This window comes from Capsicum annuum, chromosome 11 (genome assembly GCF_002878395.1).
Source record: "Capsicum annuum cultivar UCD-10X-F1 chromosome 11, UCD10Xv1.1, whole genome shotgun sequence".
NCBI classification, from domain to species: Eukaryota; Viridiplantae; Streptophyta; class Magnoliopsida; order Solanales; family Solanaceae; genus Capsicum; species Capsicum annuum.
Window position 1 is genome coordinate 2870500 of NC_061121.1, and position 24191 is coordinate 2894690.

A 24191-nucleotide genomic window follows, 5' to 3' on the forward strand; every position below is an offset into this window, starting at 1 on the left:
AAGTATTTTTCATAATTTATTTATTTTATTTTCTCCAAAGTTAACAGTCTTGAAAATGATATCTAGCCAATAGGGATAAAGTCAGCCTAAGATTACATTAAATTTTTATTTTTAATTTAGACTCGTACTTAGTTCTACAGTTTTGAGGACGGCCACATAATTACTTTTAAAAAAAAAGATTAAAACATTCATTTGATTTGGACATCTTCTATAACAACTAATCATTGATGTCTAAAGTATTAATACTATTTTTTCATTTTTTGGGTGGGACATAGCTATATAATCCATGTGTTTACAAGTAAATGTGGCTCTAGTTAATCCACATTCTGAATACACTCAACTTTTCTGAAACAAAATTCTTGTTGTGTTTATCTTTGATATAATAATAATTTTGATCCCTTGATTATTGATAATTATATTTTTAATCCTAGTAATATTTAGTTAAGCTCTTTAAATCAAACTTTCAATATTTAGAGTGGTGCACAAATAATATTTATTTTAGTGACTCTTCAAAATTGACCGAGTTACCAAATTAATGTGACACTCGTTAATTATTCATATATATTTTATTAAATTTGTTTTGAGGGTTATTATTTTGATAATAGTCCAAACATAACATACTTTCGATATAAAGAAACTAAAAGCATTATATTCTGTCTAAAAAATTAACTAATATATTGAATTAACATTAGAGTAAAACATCTAGTATCTCCTGAACTATGACCAAATTAGCAACGACACATTCCAACTTCACGAGGATCCTATTGTAGACACGTAATTTTATCCCGTCGATAATATTTCTTACTCCGATATTACACAATCTAACCCCATTTTTATAATTTTTCCCCAAGAAAATAAATAATCACCTCATCTTTTACTTATTTATTTATTTATTTTTGTTTTGTTTTTATCCAAGTAACAGGTCATAAAAACTTTGTCTAATTCTAATATTCCAACAACCCACCCAATTAAAAAACAACAACTCACCCATCACCTAACTACCCTCACCCCTACCCCCCACGTGACCCCCTCCTTTTTCTTGGCCACAAAAGAAATATATACATAGAGAAAACTTCCGAGAAGGGATCACAACAACTAGGAGGGACCACTTTTATTTTCTTTTCTTGAACAATATATATTTTCCATCACACAAGAAAAAGGGGGACATTCTCACGCACAGGTTTTTTTTTTTCTTTTTTTCCATTTTTGGAGCTCTTTCTTCTTCACGAAGGCATAACAAAAACTCCATACACTCACAGACCACACGGGATTCTTCCATAAAATACACAAAATACACTGATTCACATAAAAAACACAAAGACCCACCATGAATGGAGAGAAAACCATATAGAGAGAGAGATTTGAGCATGAGAGAGAACAGTAAACGCGCGAGAGAGCGGGAGTAAAATGTGGGAGATAAAAAAGAAGAGAAAAATTGGAGAGGAACAGTTATTTCAGCGAATTCTCGCTGGAATTGCCAATCGGAGAACAGCGCGAGTCATCCTTGTTGTTCCGGCCGATTCTCGCCAGAGAACATCATCAACCATCCGAAATTCATCGATATTCGGTCTATTTCCGTCCAATTTCATTGGAAATTTCAATAATTTGTCAAAACCCTCTTTTCCCGTCACTGTTTCAAGCCTATCGACGTTTGCCACTCCCGTCGAATCATCGTTTAAAATTGATCAAAAAGGAAGAATAAAAATGGTGTTGTTCTCTTGTCGTCTTCAAACAATTCGAGGAGGCCGAGACATGACGAGTTGACCGTGAAGGTGGATTTTTTAAGGTTCTGTGGCTTTGTTAGTTCTGATCCATCTTGGTTATTCGAAATAAAATCATCGAATTGAGGTCCAATTCTACTTTCTTCGTCTTTTTATTTCATCATTTATTCTATTCGAAACATGATATGAATTGTTGTTGTTACGATTCTGTGATTCATTTTGTGATAATGGAATGCGTGTTGAAATGACACTTTATTGATGTTTAGAATCGATTTGGGTTGGGAATCGAAAATTGATAAAAGTGATTATTATGAAATTTTGATTCATTGTTGATGTTGAACGTTCTATGTCGTCGACCGGGTAGGCAAACAGTAGGCTCGGGTAGGCAAATTTAGAATTGGTGAAATTGTTGGAGTGTTTGGAATATTTGTTGGATGTTTTTCTAATTTATCGCATGAAATTGACATTGTATTCATTTGCCGGGGAATGCCCCGAAGGAATTGTATTTATTCACCGAAGAATGCGCCGACGTATCATGTACTCGGAGGATGCCCGTGAAGGCCCAAAGCATTGGGTAAGCCATTGGAGCGTAGTTTGGTGTAGGTTAGCGTAGGTTTACTTTTCAGTACCTTTTTCATTTCAAGTTGTAAAAATTGGACTGTATACTATATTTTGGGATTCGTTTATTTTGTTTGTTTGATTGATCGTTTTATGTGTTTTGTGTGGTTTATACATTCGTAGTGTCAAATTAGCCGAGGAGTGCCTAGCACCTTCCCATCGATCAACAGAATTCCTTAACCAGAATCTCTGTTCGTGGATCAGTGTTACAGAGTCAAATCCGTTTTGAAAAAGGATATCCACGAGTGACTTGGCACACCTGATTTATGCCAAATGGCGACTCTGAGTTTTGAATATAATGAATCCTTTTCGAAACGGTTGTTTTCTTTTTTCACTTAATAATAAAAACCCTTTCAAACTTATAACGATATAGTCTTTTTGGAGTTGAAAAATGGATGTGACAGCTCTGGCGACTTTGCTTGAGATCTTTTCAGAATTCGAGCTTAATTTTGGATTCATATCGACTTTGTTTGGCATTATGGGTTTATAAACATTGTTTGTGATTATTGTTTGCGTTATTGTTATCACTGTTATGCGTTTTCGTGCTCTTTGTTTATAGTTTTTCTTTATGTGTTACCACTTTATATCTGACATCATTGGCATAACCCGAGTCAATTCTTTCTGCAACAAGTCTCGGAGTGCACGCCGTGCGCACGAACTCTAGTTAAGTCACCCTTATTTTAGGGGAGGAAGCCGTTGGATGTATGGAGTAGGTGGAAAGCAAAGCAGCCACTATCGACCATATACTCCCCCGAACGGCCTTGTTAGTAAACCACAATGTAGATCAACCTTTAGGTCATTCTTATGTGCATCATATTGAAATCTAGCCGAGCCCACACGGTCCTTTGTAGGAGACTCACCTTTAAAGCATCCCTGCGTGCTAAATGTTGCATCTCTAAAGGTAACGTGGTCATTTGACGAACTGATTTGGGGAAAGCATTTGTTAGAAGTAAAGTGTGTAGGCGTTAAAAAAAAGAGAGAGAGAGAGATAAAGGAAAATGAGTCAAAGAGAAAAAAAGAAAAGATCTTCGTAGTTTATTTTAGGGTTCTTCATGGCTTTTATTCTTCGCAACCCAAAAGTTTAAAAAAAAACGACTTTTTTTACCTTCTACATTTTATTTTTTTCAAAATAACAAAAATTCAAAGATTTTGTTTACCTTTTATACCCATTTGTCAAAAAACAAAAGCATTAAAAACATTTTTCTTTTGTAAACTTTCATAATTCAAAAACCTCAAACACTACTAAAAAACTGTCAAAAAGCGACGGCCAGCGTCGGTTTTTTAGGCAAAAGTGACGAAAAGTCGTTGCTTTTTTTACGTCTTAAAAAGGGGCATTGGTTTTTTGAAAACAATGATCAGCATCACTTTTAGCGGAAAATTTTTTTTAGTTATTTTTTGAAAAAACAACGTTGTGCGTCGCTTTATTGAAGGAAAAATTTTAAAAATAAATCAGAAAAAACGGCATTGTCCGTCGTATTTTGAGGGAAAAAAATTTATTAGTTCATGATAAAGAAAAAAAGCGACTTTGGCAGTCGCTTTTTTAAGTAATTCAAAGCAAGCGAGACCATTGTCCGTCGCTTTTCTGCATTTTTTTGGATGCAAAAATCAGCATTTTTGCATCCCACCTGCCAAATAAAAATGCAATTCAATATATATAGCCTCAAGCAACATACATTTCTAAAATAACCAGACAAGATACTATATTATCAAAACATTTAAGTAATTCAAATCAACACTCCTTAAAAAATCAAATCCAAAATACAAGACACTTAATAATTAATCCAACAACCACCAAAATATTAAACAATCCTAAAGTTTTTTCATTGGAGTTTAAAGATGTCAAAGATTTCTTTTTAGCAGTTGACTTTGAATTATTATAAGGACGAGGTCAATCAACGTCATCAGCGGATGTCATCTGTATGCAAGTTTACATCAAAACATATAAAAATCAAGTCATTAGCTCATATGTCATGCGACTACAATTAATATTTTCAAGTTACTAGTACACATTTTAAGATACTACACTCAAAACCATTTTCAAATATCTTAATTGACATTTTTTTTGAATCTTCATTTTCAAATATCTAATTGACATTTTATTTCACTAGAATTAGCCATTTTCAAATAACTAGTAGACATTTCAAGTAACTACACAACCATTTTCAAGTCACTACTACGCGTTTAAGTTACTATACTTGACCATTTTCAAATAACTTATTCACATTGCAAGTCGCCACACTTCAAATATTTTCAAGTCACTAGTACACATTTCAAATCACTACACTTAACTATTTTCAATTAACTAAATCACTTTTCAAGTCAATATACTTAATCATTTTCAAGTAACTACATTTTATTATTTTAAAGTCATTCGTACAATTTCAAGTGACTACACTTAACCATTTTCAAGCATCAAGTTCACAATTTTAAGTAAATACACTTAACAGTTTTCAAGTCACAAGTTCACAATTTCAAGTAACTACACTTAATCATCTTCAAGTCATTACAATTAATAATTTTCAAATAACTTATTCACTAGTACACATTTCAAGTCACTACACTCAAACCATTTTCAAATAGCTAATTAACATTTCAAGTCACTATACTTAACTATTTTCAAGTCACTAGTGCACATTTCAAGTCACTACACTTAACCATTTTCAAATAACTAGTAGATATTTCAAGTCACTACACTTAACCATTTTCAAGTAACTAGTTCACATTTCAAGTCACTACACTTAACCATTTTCAAATAATTAATTCACATTTCAAGTCCCCACGCTTAACCATTTTCAAGTTACCAGGTCACCAAAATTTAAGAGTGTAATTTTTTTTATAAAAAATACTTCCATACTTGCACAGTTCCATAGAATAAAGCCCAGTCGTGCATTTTGAATTTAAACCATATATAGAATATTCCCAACTACTCACTAAATCATTTATATCTTAACTATCTAATATTCTGTAATTGAATTGATTAAGCTTTTATGAAGAAGACCACCTTATCAGGCCACCTATTACTACATGACAAAACTAACAAATCAAATAAAGCAGGGTTCTTGAAGTGGTTGAATTTTCAATCAAATAAAATGTCTTATTCTTGTTGGCCAGAATAAAGAATAAGAGCATATGAAACGAGGTGGAATGTGATTCCGTTGAGATGTTCTAGCTACACATTTATACATCACTCCACTAATACATAACATCACAAACAAATGAAGAATTTGTATTCATTTCATGGATGAATAACAATTAAGTCATTCAATGCCCAGTTCAGAAAGTAACGTTAGCCAAGCATGAAATCGAAACATTCAAAATAGAGAAACTCAGATCCAAGTTAACCCACATATTTCATATTCCAAAACAAGTAAGATAGATCCGAGAACGACCTTACCGGAGACAAATTCATTATGCAATTGATATATAAAGCATTGGAATCGAACCCTTGACACCCTCGTGGGGTTCGGTCAAAGCAGGTGATGGCGCAAATGGCATGGCTCTGCAGCAGCGAGAGGAGGGAAGGGAGAACGGAGGGTCTTCGCCGGAGAAGGAGGGGGCGAAGGCGGCTGTCGCAATGTTCGCTGGTGTGGTTGTCATCGTTGGGCGCTGAAGGCATGACAGGACTTGGCTCGGCACTGGGGTTGATAGTGGCGGAAATAGGAGAGCAGAGGTGGCGCCATAGCTGGCGTTGCTAGTTCGGTCTCTCACCGGTGATGGCGACAGCGGGAGAGGGCTATTGACAGCGGATAGATCGGAGGAGAGGGAGGAGATCGAGATTTGGAGGGGGATTTGTAGAGAGAGAGAAGGAGAGGGAAAATAGGTAGAGAGAGTGTTGAAGGCGAAAGTTGTTAAAAAATGACTTGGGTCTAGGGTATTAGATTCTTAAAAGGAAATGGATGGTCGAAATCATCTCTGTCGTTAGATCAATTTTGATCAACGACTCGGATTAAAAATGAGGTTAACGCTCCAATTCTGATATATTTGTGACTAAAATTGACACGAGCTGAATTAAAATTGGCTAAATTTGTAATAAATTGGATAGAATGAACTAAAATTATAGTGACTTAGACAAAAATTAGACTACAACATAAATTAATTGGCAAAGTTATTGTAATTTGGGTTGTTATTTAAATAATATATAAAAAATGAATTATAATGATAATAAATAATAATAACAAAAAGAAATAATGGAAAACTAGATAATATATTTGCGAAAAATGTGAGTATGCACTGTTATGTGATTTCGATTAGGCTGTTATTTAAATTCTAGTAGAGATAATAGAAGTAAATAAATATTGTATAATAATAATAAATAATGATAATACTAATAAATAATATGTATGATAACAATGTTAATAATAATAAAAATAATGATGCTACACTAGACATGTATTTGCAAAACGTGAGTGTGGCACCTCAAAAATTTGTTTGATACCAGAAAAATGTGTAAAAGATACTAAAATGTCATCTAACATAGCATCAAACTTAATTAACAAATAGAACACAGTACACATTTGTGTGCACAGAGACCCCCAAAAGAAAATGGATTAGATGATAACCATGTCGACGGTCGGTCTGTAAAGGGTACAGTGTACGCAGACCTTCTCGAAAATCTATTCAAGTTTGAAGATTCTTGTAAATTAAAACGCATCATGTAGGATTTTTGCAAAGATGAGAGTATGCAGGGTTAAGAAGAAAAAATAATTTAATAAATCTTAATAAAATTAAGTAAAAATGTCGTGTTTGAATGGATAAATATTATAAAACGATATTAAAAGATAATAAAAATAATGTGTTCACTTTTCTAAATTATAAATGTGACTCGTCATTATGTATTTAATGTAAGGATAATGTGAAAAATAATAATATAGAAATTTCAAAAATTTTGATAAAACATCAGCTTAAGCAATATTGGGTGGTCGAAATTAGGTGTCAACAGGGAGAAAATGAGGATAGGGTTTGATATTTTGTTTAAAAGGAGAGATTTGTTGATTTGATCTGAGCCGTTAGATCAACTTTGATCAACGACTGAGATTAAGACATTTAAAAGTAGGTCAATTGGAATTTAAATTAGGTTAAAAAAATACTGAATTGGAGATTTCGATTACGTTAATACAACGTATTAATATGATGAATTGTCGGTTAATTGTCTTCATTATTATAACTTCAATAATGTATTATTGCCTCGATCATATGATGTTAACGTATTATTCAAAATATTTGGATATTTATATTCAGTTAGCTAGCTTTATATACATCACATACACGAGTATATTACCTCGTAATACAACGTATATTATTTCTACTCTAATGAATTATTAATTAATTTAGCTTACATTATTATATTATAATTTCAAAAGTATATTATTACCTTGATCAATCGATCGTATGCAATCAATGTATTCAATATATATAGTTGATTGACAATAAAATTCACAATAAATAATAGATACATCACATCCACATGTAAATTAACTCGTAATACAACGTTTTGTATATAAACAATGATAAATTATCATTTAATTTAGCTTATATTATTATATTATAACTTCAACAGTATATTTTTTTTCATCAAACGATCATATGATATCAATGTACTTAATATATAATTGAATACATTTTACTTTTTTTAATATAAAAATTATTTATTTAATAGTAAATTAAAAATCAAACATCAAAGGACAATGTCGTTTTCATAAAGTTAATTTTTATTTAGTTTTAAAAAAAACGATGATGTCCGTCGTTTTTTGAAAAAATAAAGAAAAATTAAAAATATTTATAAATTGAGACGGAAAGTGTCGCTTTTATAGAATTAAAATTTTAGAAAATAAAAATTATTGCGATATTGTCCGTCTCTTTTAATAAAACTAAACAAAAAAAAATTAAAAGCGATGTCGTCCGTCGCTTTTTGTAAAAAATAAAGAAATATTAAAAATAATTATCAATTGCGAAGGACAGCGTCACTTTTCTAGAATTAAAATTTTTCAAACTAAAAATTATTGCAACATTGTCCGTCGCTTTTAATAAAAATAAACAAAAATAAAAATTAAATTTAAAAAGAGACGAACTACATCGCTTTTCAAAAAAATAAATTTATTTAATTTTATCAAAAGCGACGTTGTCCGTCGTTTTTTCTAAAAAATAAAGAAGAATTAAAAATAATTACAAATTGGGACGGACAACGTCGATTTTCTAGAATTAATATTTTAAAAAATAAAAATTATAGCGATGTCGTCCGTCGCTTTTAATAAAAAATTAAAAAAATCAAAAATTAAAAATCGACGGACTACGTCGATTTTAAAAAAATATATATTATTATTTTTTAATAAATTACGACGCTGTCCGTCGCTTTTATTAAAAAAATATTATGAATTATTTTTTAATTAATTGGCTCAAAAATCCACGAAAAAGAGTGACGAACATTGTGACGTTGGTCGTCGTTTTTAATAAAAAATAAATTAAAATTAAATTAAAACTAAAAAAGCGACACTGGCCGTTGCTTTTTTTTACATCGATTTTTGGCAGTTTTTTAGTAGTGAAAATGATTTGTTTTACATAAGTAGTTTTTTTTTTATAAAAGAAAATGCAAAAAAGAAGGTAGGAGTTTTGTACATCTCATATAATGAAAATAACAAAAATATTTTTTTTCTCTTTCATAGTTGTTGGTGTCAGTTTTGTGTGAAGCGTCTAATTGAAAACCCAAAAAGATTTTATTTTCATCGTTCGTTTGCAATCGCGTCTTTTAAGTTAAGTTTTGGTTCATTTGATCCTTAATTATCCAACCTGGATGAACTACGCATACCTGATTCTCATCCCTCGGGGCGGGATACGTAGGCAACCCTCAGTGGGTTCGGTAATCTTTATTTTGTGGCTTTTGTCTTAGTCATAGCCTAAGTTTTTCTCCGCATAATTTAGTGTTGTTAGCGGGTTCTTGCCAAGTAGGCTGATATTATTCAGTGCTACTGTTCGGCAAATTTGAGTCATAAAATGGTCTGTCCTTTCGACACACGTCTGCGTTACAATCCCATGGGTGGGGATCTTTTCCTGTCTTATCGAATGTTTAAGTTAATGTCCTATGTGTTATTATAGGATGGATCTGTCCACAAAGTCTAGAGTCCCTATAGTTGTCAAGGTACCCAAAAAGTTGGTCAAGTGGTGGGGCATATTCGACTACTCTGAAAAGCACGAAGTGAGGAAAGTGTTAGGCAATCTTGTAGCAGTCATGGATCTCACGCCCTGTCCGAACCTAATTGAAGTTGCGTTGACTTTTTGGGATCCAAACAATTTGGTGTTTAGGTTCGGAAGTTGTGAATTGACTCCTACCCTGGCAGAAATGTCTCGTTTGTTTCAATTGACTTATATGGGTCAGTAGATGATTTTAGCCCACAATCATACTCGTAAGAGATTTCTTCGACTCTGTGGATTAAAAGATAACAAGCATCTGGGATATCTCAAATAATCTTGGATTTTCTTTGATTATTTGTTTGCTAGATTTGGGTCCTTAGAGGGTTTCGACTGTTTTTGGGATGAATTCTGCACTACCAAAAAAATCTGGGAAAACATCGTCTTAAGGTTTTCTGTCTGGCTTTGTTGGGCATCTTAGTGTTCCCATTAGATGAGAGATGTATCATTACTCGTCTACAATCAGTGGTGATAGCTTATATAAGAAAAAATATGATGTCACCATTGTACCAATGATCTTAACAAAAATATATAAGGCTTTAACTGAAGTAAAAGGAGGGGTACAATTTTTTTTAGGAGAGTAATCTGATATTGCAGTTGTGGATGATGGAGCATTTGTATACGCCTTCTTTGATTAAAGCAGATGTGGTCGACCGTTGTCTGAATGATCGAGTGTAAGCCATGCAAGAGAGAATGTGTTTTGATAAATTTTCTTTTCCTATGGGAGTCAATGCCTGGGTCGAATTTCTCTAATCAAGAACTTCGACAAACATTCTTTGGTCCTATATGTGGTTTAGTCCTAAGAAAATCTTGATGGGATCTCAAATGCAACTCCTTCTGGTTTTGATAGGACTTAATTGCACTAGGCCTTACAGTCCGAGAAGGGTGATGCGTCAATTGGGTAGGGTGCAAGACGTCCCACCAATAATGGACCTTATAAAGGATGTAGAGTACTTTAAAGTCGAATCCAATTGGGAGTGGACCTTCATCTATCAAAAAGCCTGTCACTGAAGAAGAAGCTGGAGAATTTTTAAAAAAGATAAAATTGTCGGAGTATTAATAATAGATAAGTTGAAGAAGACCCCTGCTCAGATTTCCCTCTTATTGTTGTCGTTGCGTTCCAAGAAACATCGTAATATTATATTGAAGGTATTAAATGAAGCATATGTTCCTAGGGAGGTTACAGTAAATCAGCTTGAGAAAATAGTCGGAAAAATCTTTGAGGTTAATCGGATCTCTGATGACAAATTGCCAACTGAAGGTACGGGGCATAATCGGGGGCTTTATATTACCGTGAAGTGTAAAGATTTCTACGTCACTCGTGTCATGATTGACGGAGGTTCTGGCGCAAATATTTGCCCTATTTTCACCGTACAAAATTTGAATATTAGTGTTGAGAGGACCAGGCCCAACAATGTATGTGTTAGGGCTTTCGATGTAGAAAATTCCAACTCCATTGGCAAAATAGAACTAATATTTATTATAGGGCCTGTTGAATTCTCCCTAGAGTTTCAAGTATTGAATATCGACTCCTCTTACAATCTATTATTGGGAAGACCATGGATCCACAAGGCCAAGGCGGTTGCGTCTACATTGCACCAAATGATCAAGTTTGAGCATGACAGGCAAGAAGTGGTTATTCATAGTGAAGAGGAGTTTTCCGCCTACAAAGATTCTCTCTTGTCTCTAATTGCAGCAAACAATGTAGAGGAGACATTTGTCTATCAAACTTTTAATACAGTGCCTGTAGATCGTATCCTTGAAGGACAGGTTGTTTGGGGACCACAATTGTCTTCCGCTTCTATCAAGGTGGTGAGTAAGCTTTTGAAATATGGATTTGTGCCAGGGAAGGGTTTGGGAGTATCTCTGCATGGTATCGTTCGTCCCATATATCCGAGAGAGAACATGGGTACTTTTGGTCTGGGATTTTAACCTATGGCTGAAGATTTGAAGAAGGCCAAGGAAAGGAAAAAGAAACATGGTCACTCCCTCGCCCAATGCCGCTACTCAGTGAATCATTTGTCAAAAGGGATGTCATAAAACCTGTAGAATTTGAAGCTGAATTGGTTGATGACTTCCAGAACCTGCTGATTGATGTTGACATGGTTGAAGTTGGAGAGGGTACCAGTAAGGCAGTCATGTAGTTCATGGGTCCTGAGGTCCAGCTCAACAATTGAGAAATCATTCCACTCCCCGTCAGGAGGGAGTTTAGGTAGTTTATTTTATATTTTTTTCCATTTATCTGAGTTATTCCAGGGTTGTAATTTAGAATTTAGCTTGTTTACATTCTGTTGTCATTTTTGTTTAAACCCTCATATGTTTCCCTTTTAATGAAATACAATGACTCATTATTGTGTGTCTAATATATTTTGTTTTTGTCTTTTTCTTTATACAGTTCTCTTTATGCTGATTCTAATGACATGACATGTATGAGGATTTTCAGCCTGATCTTAAAATCCAAACTAATAAAGATATAATGAAGCAAGGGAGGAATATGATGAAGAAGAGGCACTAGAGGAAATAAGCAAAGAGTTGGAACAGTTTGAAGACAAGCCGAATCCTAATTTGAATGAAACTGAGCCAATTAATCTAGGGAATCAAGAAGATGTTAGGAAAACTAAAATCAGTGTACATGCTTTGGCACAGCTAAAAGATGGAATGATTCAAGCATTAATTGACTATAAGGATGTTTTTGCATGGTCTTATGATGATATGCCTGGTCTAAGCACCGAATTAGTGGTCCATAAATTGCCAACTGATCCTGCATTCCTCCCTGTGAAATAGGAGTTGAGGAAGTTTAAAACTGAAGTAAGTATCAAAATCAAAGAAGAAATCATGAAACAACTTAAAGCCAAAGTCATTCGAGTGGCTCGTTATCCTACGTGGTTATCCAATGTTGTTCCTGTCCCAAAGAAAGATGGAAAACTTTGAGTATATGTTGATTACCGTGATTTGAATAGATCAAGTCCGAAGGATGATTTTCCGTTACCCAACATCCATATTTTGCTGGACAATTGTTCTAAACACGAGGTTGCCTCTTTTTTGGATTGCTATGCCGGACCACCAGATCGTTATGGATGATGAGGAAGCAAAAAAGGCATCTTTTATCACAACATGGGGGACTTGTTGCTATCGAGTGATGCCATTTGGTTTGAAGAATGCTGGAGCAACATACATGAGAGCCATGACCACTATGTTTCATGATGTGATGCATAAGGAGATTGAGGTCTATGTAGATGATGTGATTATTAAATCAAAGAGTCAAGCTGACCATGTTAAAGATTTAAGAAAGTTATTTGGGAGGCTTCGCAGGTATAATCTCAAGCTTAATCCGGTAAAATATGTATTTGGAGCTTCGTCTGGAAAGCTATTGGAATTTGTAGTCAGCCATCGGGGAATTGAATTAGATTCCTCAAAAATTAAAGCCATCCAGGATTTGCCTTTGCTCAAGAATAGGACAGAGGTGATGAGTTTGCTAGGAAGATTGAACTACATCAGTAGGTTCATTGCTCAACTCGCAACCACTTGCGAGCCCCTTTTTGAGTTGCTGAAGAAGAGTGCTGCGGTTGAGTGGACTGAAGAATGCCAGGACATATTTGATAAAATCAAAAGATATCTGTCAAATCCGCCCGAGCTGGTACCATCGGAGCCTGGTAGGCCTTTGATATTATATTTATCAGTCATAGATAATTCCTTCGGTTATGTATTGGGTCAGCATGATGTCACGGGCAAAAGGGATCAAGCTATTTATTACCTTAGCAAGAAGTTCACAACATATGAAGCAGAGTATATACTTCTTGAAAGGACGTGTTGTGCCCAGACTTGGGTAGCACAGAAGTTGAAGCATTATCTTTCGTCCTATACTACTTATCTCATCTCCCGCATAGATCCGCTGAAGTTTATATTTCAGAAGCCTATGCCAATAAGTCAATTGGCAAAGTGGAAAATATTGCTTACCGAGTTCGACATTGTATATATGACTCGAACCGCCAAGAAAGCCCAAGACTTAGCAGATCATCTTGCTGAGAATCCAATTGATGAAAAGTATGAGCAATTAAAGACATATTTTCCTGATGAAGAGATATTGTGTGTCGATAAAGTCATTATAGATGTTGATCCAGGTTGGAAGATGTTCTTTGATAGAGATATCAATATGAAAGGAGTCAGAGTAGGTGCAGTTCTTATCTCTAAGGCGGGGCAACATTTTTCGGTGACAGCGTAACTTTGATTTTATTGTACCAATAACATGGCAGAATATGAAGCTTGCATTCTGGGTTTGAGGCTAGCTATTGATATGGAAATCTATGAACTATTAGTGTTGGGGAATTCATATTTGCTCGTCCATCATATTTAAGGTGATTGGGAAATGCGAGATTTAAAGCTAATACCGTATCGACAATGCTTGAAAGATCTATGTCAACGGTTTGTGTCTGTAAAGTTTAGGAATATTCCAAGAATTTGCAATGAGATTGCTGATGCGTTGGCCACTTTGTCTTCGATGCTCCAACATCCTGATAAAGCCTACATTGATCTAGTGCAAATACAGAGTCGTGATTATTATGCTTACTGTAGTGCGGTTGAAGAAGAGCTCGATGGAGAACCTTGGTTCTTTGATATCAAGCGATACATTCAGTCAGGAGAATTCCCAACACATGCCACCAATGATCAAAAGAGGACTATTAGGTGTTTGGCTAGTGGATTTTTCTCAAGTGGGGGAATCTTATATAAGAGAACCCCGAATCTGGGACTTTTGAGGTGTGTTGATGCAAAAGAAGCTTCGGCAATCATGGTTGAAATACACTCAGGAGTATGCGGGCCGCATATGAATAGTTATGTCTTGTCAAAGAAGATACTTCGAGCAGGTTATTATTGGCTTACTATGGAGCGGGATTCTATTCGTTTTATTCGGAAATGTCATCAATGTTAGGTACACGGTGATCTGATACATTTCCTCCTACTGAATTGCACGCAATGTCTGCTCCATGGCCTTTCGTAGCTTGGGGAATGGACGTGATTGGACCAATTGAGCCAAAAGCGTCGAACGGGCATAGGTTCATTTTGGTGGCCATCTATTACTTCACCAAGTAGGTAGAAGCAGTAACTTTTAAGTCAGTGACATAGAAGGCGGTAGTAGATTTTGTTCATGCCAACATCATTTGTAGGTTTGGAATTCCTAAGATGATCATTACAGACAATGCTGTCAATCTCAATAGTCATTTGATGCAAGAAGTGTGTCAACAGTTTAAGATCGCACGTCGAAATTCCACTCCATATCGTCCGAATGCAAATGGCACTGTGGAAGCCTCCAATAAGAATATCAAGAAGATACTGCGAAAATTGGTACAAGGGTCTTGACAATGGCATGAGAAGTTGCCATTTTCATTGCTAGGTTATTGCACTACTGTTCGCACTTCAACAGGGACAACTCCATATTTATTGGTGTATAGGACAAAAGTAGTCATTCCAGCAGAAATTGAAATTCCCTCTCTTCGAGTCATTGTGGAAGCAGATATTGATGATGACGAGTGGGTCAAAACCCGACTGGAATAATTGAGTTTGATTGAGGAAAAAAGGCTAACATTGGTATGCCATACCCAATTGTATCAGAAGAGAATGGCTCGGGCATATAACGAAAAGGTATGATCCAGGAATTTTGAAGTTGGTCAGTTGGTATTAAAGTGTATCCTCCCTCATCAAGTTGAAGCTAAAGCCAAGTTCTCTCCAAATTGGCAAGGTCCCTTTATTATGAAGAAAGTGTTGCCCAATGGGGCCTTATATTTGACAGATATTGAAGGCAAAATGGCAGAGATGTTATCAATGCTGATGCGGTCAAAAGATATTATGTATGATATTTTATCCTTTGTTGGTTCTATTGCATGTTTAGGACTTGCATTCTTGAAGATTGATATGATGAAGGCATTTCATTCTGCTATCCAAACATTGTGTCATCCTTTGTTTACCCCGTTTGAGCCTAGTTTTATTTTTCTTTTATACCCCTCTTTTGGAATCAAAATAGAGTAAAAAATAAAATGTCAAGAAAAGAAGAATAAAAGAAAAGCATGAAAAAAATATAATAATAATAACAAAAGAAAAAGAGAGAAGAAAAAAATCAAATCAAAACAAAGAATAAACTGATGGAACTATGTGTGACCTGATTCTCCTCTCTCAGGAGTGAGATACGTAGGCTACCCTATTTCAGGCTCAGTCTAACCAAATGAAATTTTTAGAGTCACCCAGTCAACAAAAACTGGGGCATGAGCTAATATGTTGTTGAGTTGATTCCAAAAGTTGTAAATCTCACCTCCACTTCAAGTGTCGTTTGAGCCTCCTGCCATCCTTTTCTTTCTAACCTTATCCAAAAATGAAGTTACAACTAAAGAAAGACCTTCAAATCAATCTTTGATAATGTTAAGGCTAAGCATGCAATGGATACTATGATGTAGTTTTGGGGTACTACTCGTCTTCCTCAGTATAAGAAATTAGGAAAGAAATAAAAATGAGAGAGTCTTATTGGTGAAAACCCTCGCGAGCACCATAAGGCGTTGGTAAGTTGAGAGAAATAAAAATGAGAGAGTCTTACTGGTGAAAGTCCTCACGGGCACCATCAGGCGATGGGGAGTTGAAAGAAATAAAAATGAGAGAGTCTTATTGGTGAAAACTATCATGGGCACCGTAAGGCGATGGCGAGTTCAAGAGAAAGGTGAAAAGAAAAGAGGTTTGATGACGAAAATCTTCTAAGATGTCGTCAATTGAATGAGATATATGAGTCCAATAAGTTAAGGAAGCGGCAGTGGCAAAGGCACGAGCTCAACAACGAATGGGAAGTTTGGATAGGAAGATCAGGCAGTTTAATCCAAAATGCATGTCATAGTCATTGGAGTGGGTTGTCGTTTTTCAGATAAGTTTTTTTCTTTGTTAAAAAGAGGGACATTGCCAAAATTACACATAATGCTATGTTTGAAAAAAAAAAAAGAATCTTTCTCGTGATCTTTATTGATGGACACTAATTTAATTATTATAGAAGTTTATAGTATATTCAAAATATATTATTAGTCAATTTCAATGTATTTTGGTTTTTATTTAAATATTAAAGTTAAATAATAAGTTATAACCTTAAATTTTCAGTTGTGCAAAAATAGAACAAAGATTAATATCTAGGCATAGATGTCATTTTTTTTCAAGTCCTGCATATGAAGTCCTCTTTAAGCTAAAGCAACATATTTTTTAAGTAGGATTTCTCGATATAAATTCAAATTAATTGGTCCTCGAAATAGATAGCGTTGTATAAACACCGAGTGTGGATAAGTATTTTTCGAGGTGGCATTTCCAAAATTAAACTGGAAATGAAAGGGAAAAATAATCCCTAGCCAAAAATAGCTAGGTATCACTTCTAATTATAGATTCAACTATTAATAAGTTTTTATTTTAGACGCAAACATTATTTGTGGCAATTATATATATGTATTAAAATATGATACACCTGGCATAAATATTTAAAGACAATTCCAACTTGCAATACCAATTATGACAATTTTCCTATTATTACCAATTTGAGATCGTTTTATTGGCAGACAAAATGTATATATTATTGTAATACTAGATTTACTAATTTTTTGATAATTTAGTGCATATATTTTAGGTAAACATATGGTTCATCATACTAAATATGGAATTTACAGAATATAAAATGCAAAAATTGTGGGGGTATGAGTTTAATTCATGAGAATATAATTTTTTTTATTATTATAATTATGATATTCAAATTTGCTTGCGTATAATCTCAACTAATTTCTTTATTCTATGATTTTACAATTCTCGATAAGTAGTACTTCCGTTTTTTAAAATCATTCTAAACAAATATACAATAAATATAAATATATGAACTTCTGTTTGTAAGATTTGTAAACATTGTCAACTAATTTGTAGGCAGGGAAGAATTATAGTAGTTTAGTTCAACGTAAATATAGATAACGAAAAGATAATCAGACACGACTTAAATACAAACTAGTTGAGGCATCAAAATGATATGAAATATCAAGTGAAAAAATGAGAAAAAAATTAATTATTCACATAACATAAAGTACTTTCCACAATTATAATAGCTTAAGATATAAAACAAATATGAAACATCCACTGAAAAAAAAAAGTGGTATGAATTTATTACTTATACACAGTGTAAAAAAAATTTCATAATTATTATAACTCAAGATATAAAGCGGATATGAAATATCGCATGATAAAAATATATAGATAAGGATTAAATTATCGCAAAGTATGAAGATATTTCCACCATTATTATTACAACTTAAGATATATTAGTAAGTTAAATATAATATTAACCAGGCCATGTCATTAATTGATTCATTCAAAGAAATTTATTCATAGTCGAATAACCTTTTTTTATATATACAATGGTGAATAATATTATAACTTGTGAGATAAAGATAAGACTCGTCAAAATTAATTATATTTCATTTAATACTGGACCAAATGCGGGAGTCCGAAGCCTAAAAGGCAAGTTTTTTTAATCAAAATTTTAAAAAGGCACCCCAAATGGGTGATGGCTAAGAAGCTTGAATTCGAAGAATTAGTGATGGCTAAAAGAGCAAAAAATGGCCAGATTTCTGATAAATCTGTTTAAGAATCTTGTGTTACTGATGAGTTTAAAAAAAATCGTCAATGAGTGTTGATGAGAATACGAATACATCAAATGGGGTTGAAGAAAGTGATGAAGAATTAATGATGGGGACTTGGGTGAAAATTTCAGAAAATCAAGAAGTGAAATATTCACATAAATTGGGAGTTCTTATTATGGATAATTATGGGTTTTTGTTGGGTGAATTTAGTATTTTGGATGATCTTAGAATATATATGTGATTCTGCCAGCAATTAAAAAAAAATTGTCCAGAAAAAAAATATTGTAACTATAGGAGGATACGAGCTCTTTATGATTTGCTGTTAGTATATGTATTGTTATAGAAATTGTCAAATGAATAATTTATAAATGTGAGGGAATTGAAATCCTCTTTGATTATGTTTGTCTTTATTTTTCTGATGAAATTTGCTCAATATGTTTAGATTATAAGAATTCCTTAAATTTTTTATTTTGAGAGAGAAAAACGATCCATAATCTATAAAGAATTTGTATACCCCTGATGATTACAACTTCAAATCCCAACTGAGATTAAAAAAATACTCACTCCATGTTAATTTAATTACAAAAAAGGATAAAAATAAATAAATAAATGCTAGTAACATATTGAATATGACTCAGCCGCGAGACCTTAATAAACTTAGTTGTAAGGTCACTTTAGCCACGAAATTTGGGTCCGAATTGGATTTAGTGGGGCCGGGAGGATATTGACCGTCGAATGCAAAGGCAGAAATGAACTTTACTGTAAGATTCACCATTAGACAAGGGCGAAACTCGGCCTTGGTGATTAGGCACTTGTAGTAGAAGCCACCAAACGATACAAGCAGGATAATAGGTCTCCGTTTTGGCTAAAAGCCAACCGAGACAGGGAAAGCTTTTGCGATGCTAAAAGGGTGAGAGAGCTAAGACAAAGAAAAATATCACGTCAAATAATGTGTATAACTTAATGACATGAAATAAGCAATTACATAATTTTGGAGAGATCAAGCTTTCCGTATAATAGAATACTTGAGTGGTGACACCAGTCGTAGGTAACACCCCATATGGTCATTTGGATGTCCTAAACAAACTATCACTATATCTTTCATCCCTGTCGTAGTAGAGTAGTACTTCACCATAAAATACTTGGATAAAATATCCTTACTGATCCCATGAAATCTTCCATGAACAAATGCAATTTTGTCCATGAGCACATAAACTATTGTGAAAACCACGAGGATGGTTTTCGATTCTTCTCCAAGAACCACTCTTTAGTGCAAGAATTTTACTCCCTCTGTTTGAAAAAGAATGACCTACTTTTTTTAGCCCGTTTAAAAAAGCATGACCCTTTCTTTTTCTGTCCTGTTTAATACCACAAGATTAAAGGGTATTATGGTAAATTTGACATAACTTTAATTTAGAACCACAACATTCAAAAGTCTTTTTTATTTTAATTTGTCATTCTTTTTTAAACTGAGGGAGTATTGAATACGTTGGATCCATAACTCGTGGTCAATCATGAGAATCTTTCTATAGACAGACATCTCAAAATAGTTAAATGCTTAAGGTCAAATGCATATTTGTTGCGGTCCTTTAGTTTCTTGTTTCATATCACATCTGATGATTTTCCCTCTTGTTTCTAGACACCGTGCTTGGCCGTTTGTAGTAGGACGATCGGTCGCTGTTTTGGCTATAAGCCAATCGAGACAAGCAAAGCTTTTACTGCGCTAAAAGGGAGAGAGATGAGAGAAGAAAATTACCACTTCATGTAATGTGTATATAAAAGAAACAATTGAGGGACATAAGTAATAGCAAATAACCTTCAATATGTTTCTTTGGATGTCTTAAACCCACTATTCTTTATACCACTTTCCATCCCGGCCTGTCATAGTAGAGTAGTACTTCACAATCTATAAACCTATACACCGGTATCTCTGGATAAAGATTGGTCTCGCAGAGTAAATAATTGGTAAAATGACCTTGTTGACCCTTGTACTAGGTCAGCTATGTAAGTTGGACGCTTCTACTTACATATTTGTCATCTGAACTCCTGAACCCATTAAAAAGCAACTTTTTAAACACAATTTCTGATGTGGCATCCTATGTGGCTGTGACCACATAGGAGCGTGTGTTTTAGTGTCCAGGTGCGCGTAAGCCAAAAAATTAAAGGGCCCCAATAGTCAAAAAGGGTTCCAACACCCATTATAAATGCTCCTTCTTCCACATTTGGTTCCAACACCATTGTTGGAGTAATTTGAGCATTTTTTTCATCCGTTCTTCTCCATTTTTTCTCTCTCCAAGTTTTTGTTCATTAATTTGTTTTCTTGCTATGCTTGTAATATTGAAAAGTTAATTTTTTATGTAATTTTTTGCAACACCGTGACAGTTTGAATTTGTTATTGTGAACTTTATGCGGAACTTAAGATGTCAAGAACACCAACCAATCCGGGAAGAATGTTTTGGGGCTGTCAAAAATATCATGTTGGTACTGGTTGTGGATTCTTTCGATGGGCCGATGAAAATGAACAATGTAAGGGTAGACATCGAAGGCAATGAAGACAACAAGGACTGGGAAGATATGGAAGGCACGGTAGATATGAAAGATCAAGCATTAGTATTGATATCACTATTATCATTATCGTTGTCATATGGTTTCTATCTGTTGTATTATTTAAGATGGCTTGATCTATGTAGTTGGTATGTACAATGAAATGAAATTTAAATTTAATGAGAAGCACCATTGCCAACCTAAAAATTTGCAATATATAATTGGCATCAAAATACTTGTCTTAACAACATCAAAATGCTTGTCTTAAAAACAATGAACCAGAAGTCTTAAAAAATTATCTTAACAATACTTGGGATCATTACAGAAAGAGAATTACACTAATGTGTTGCTAGAGTGCTTGTTGTGGATTGATTCTTGCTGGCTTGAGTGCTTGATGTGGCTTGAGTGGTTGGAGATGACTTTGCCTTTGATATTTTGCTACTTTGTTGTTGTAGCTGTTTTTGAGTTATTGCAGCTCCACCTTTCCAACTTAGTCCATTTGGTTTGAAACCCAAGTCAATATTGGTTGGAACTGAACAAATAAGTGTTGGGCTATGTAATACTCTATCAGTATTTCCAGACTGTAAAAATAAAAAAAATCAGTTATTCATGCACTAATTAAAATCAGTTAAATGTAAAGTACATTATATGAAACTTACCCTCTCTACCACACTTCCACTTGGTCCAAACAACACACCAAAACCTGTTTTTTTTGCCTTGGTGAATTATATGTCATATTTGCACCACCTCTCAAAGTTGTACTACTCTTCCTCTTTTGGGTACTAACACCCATAGTAGACAGCTGAGTTGTAGATTGTGTAGCAGTAGCACCCACTGTTGAAGTGGTAGTGGGCATCACAGCAGCTATAGGCCTTATATCAGCTGTTGAGGCACGTACAGGCCTCGCACCACCAACTGATGTAGCATTTGCATGTCTTCCTGCAGCTGTTAGGGCAGTGTAAGCATTTGCAGGCCTTCCTGAACATATTGGTGCACTTTCAGTATTTGAAGGCCTTCCTGCAGGCCTTCTGTTGCTTGATTTAGCATTTACAGGCATATCTTCAATTGTTGAAGCATTTGCATCTCTCAACAGCAGCAGCTGTAGTACTAGTTCTGGCTTGCACACTTAATTGACTGCCACAGCTACTACTGAAATCTTTTTTCTACAAAAAATATGGAAAGGTCAAAAACACATTCAAAATGAGTAAAATTCATCAAAAAGAAAAACTTTGGCTTACCAAAGTTGGACATCCTTTCTTGTTGTGTCCAATTCACTTGCACACAGAACATGTCATTTTTCTTCCCTTTCTTATAGCCTTTCCAAACTTTTTCTTAATAGTTTCATCCTTAGCTTTCTTTCTATTTTTACCTGGCCTTCCTGGCATGGGAGTAATCTCAGGTGGCTCAATTAGTGGTCTTGTGCTTCTTGGCCACATGTTAATATTTGTCATTGGTAAAATATACTTTTCATATGCCTTCAGGTATGTTTCCTTTTGATATCAGTGATCAACATATGACTCCACATTCCATCCCTTATAATGCATTGCAGCAATTGCATGTACACAAGGAATTCCCTTTAGTTGCCAAAACATACAACTACATTGCTTCCTCATCACATTAACAACATGTGTATAAGGTGGATCGCCAATATCAAAGCCCATATCACCATTAAATCTCACCTCACACTTGGTTACATATTCAGCACTCTCTGCAAGAACTTCCATAGCCATTGGTGACACATCAGTGATCTATTTTTCACAAAAATCTCTCATTTGATTCATTCTTTCCATGACTTTGCATCTTATTTCCTCCAACATAGTGATAATTGTCTTGAACCTAGCAGCAAAAATCCAACTATTGAAAGTCTCACACATGTTGTTTTCAACCACATCACACTTGCTATGTTCCTTAAAAAAAGGCCCTACACCATGCCTATTTATTGTACTTGAGCAAATCTTCCACAATTCCAATACCCAACTCACTCATTTCATTAAGTTTTCTTTGTAAGTACACTTCAAATGGGGCCCTTGCAACCTGCCAGAATTTTTTTCTCCTTTCCTCATCACTCCAAACCTGCTTCCAGTTGGCCCATATATGTCTAGCACACTATCTATGCTCAGCATTTGGCAGTAGATTAGTAAGTGCCAAATAAAGACCCTATCAAAACATGTAAAACAGTAGTTAAACATTAAAGACATTATTGCAGCAAATTAGCCAGTAATAAATAATTAAAAATATGAACAGATGAAGAGTCATACCTTATGCATATCAGACATGATTGTCAACTCATTACCCCCATTTTCTTCAAGTTCCAAATCATGGCTGATGCACCTAAGAAACCATGACCATGTGTCCTTGGTTTCTTTATCAACCACAGCCCATGCTACAGGGTACATTTGATTATTACCATCTTTGAAAATGTAAGACAACAAAATACATTTACATACACCCTTGAGAAAGGCAGCATCTAAACCAATTATTATTTTGTAGCCCTCTTTTCATCCACTTTTTAAGGCCCCAAGACAAATGTAAAGGCCCATAAACCCCTCTTTTCCTGGAACTGCATTCTTGGATGTCCTAATAGATACAGTGGTACCAGGATTGGTGGTCCTCAACTGTTCAGCATAGTCATACAACCTAGAAAACTCTTTAACCAAAATGTCTATTCATAATTCTGATTTTTGCCTTTCTACATGTTGTTTTACTAACATACAACCCATAGTCCTTTCTTAAAAGTGCTTGAATATGATGCAATTTTATTGATGGATCACTCATAATCCTATCTTTGTAATGCTTACTAATCCACAAAGGGTTACACATCTTATTTCTTTTCCTTTTAGAACACTTGTGTATAGGGAAGCAAGTTTTCACAGTAAAAAATCCTGTGTTATCAATACTTCCAAGAATAACCCAAGGACAACCCTTATGCTTACACTTAGCCCTTACCCTTTCCTTCTCATTAGGTTTCAACTTAAGGTTCACACCTTTTTTAATAGAGTAACTCTGCAGTGCCTCTCTAAACTCAATAGCATTAAAAAAAAACATGTACAACTGAAAACATACCTTCTTTGCAGTTTTATCAAAGTGTATCTTGCTAGAAGAAGTTCTAGGTAGTGGATCTACCACTTCATCATCATCAACAGGATCTCCTTCCTCTTCATCACTAATGTCACTACCCGAATCTGAACTATGAAAATAAGGGACATCCCCACTCAGTTTACCTTCATATCTAACCCCCCTTATTCTTATAAATATTCTCAAAACCAGCATCTATTTCTATTGGTCTAGATGGTATCTTATCTACATTCACCCTATCAGCCTTTTCTTTTGCTTGTTTTTCAATGTTAGCCTTTCTAACTTGAAGCAATTCTTCATCAAAATCACTCAACTCTTTAATGTTTTCATCAACATCATAAAGTGAATCACCATCAGAATCAATCCAATCAAAATCTAATTCAGAATCAGATGTTTGGAGATAGTATGTGTAGAA

At 34.4% G+C, this 24191-nt stretch overlaps 1 long non-coding RNA gene across 1 annotated transcript; it reads right to left on the bottom strand.

Moving 5' to 3' along the window:
- Window positions 1–3352: 3352 nt before the first annotated feature.
- Window positions 3353–6189, bottom strand: LOC124888601. Its single transcript, XR_007047064.1, has 2 exons — window positions 5734–6189; window positions 3353–4254 (listed from the first exon to the last, which is right to left on the bottom strand). It is a non-coding gene; the product is annotated as an uncharacterized LOC124888601 (long non-coding RNA).
- Between the last annotated feature and the right edge of the window lie 18002 nt (window positions 6190–24191).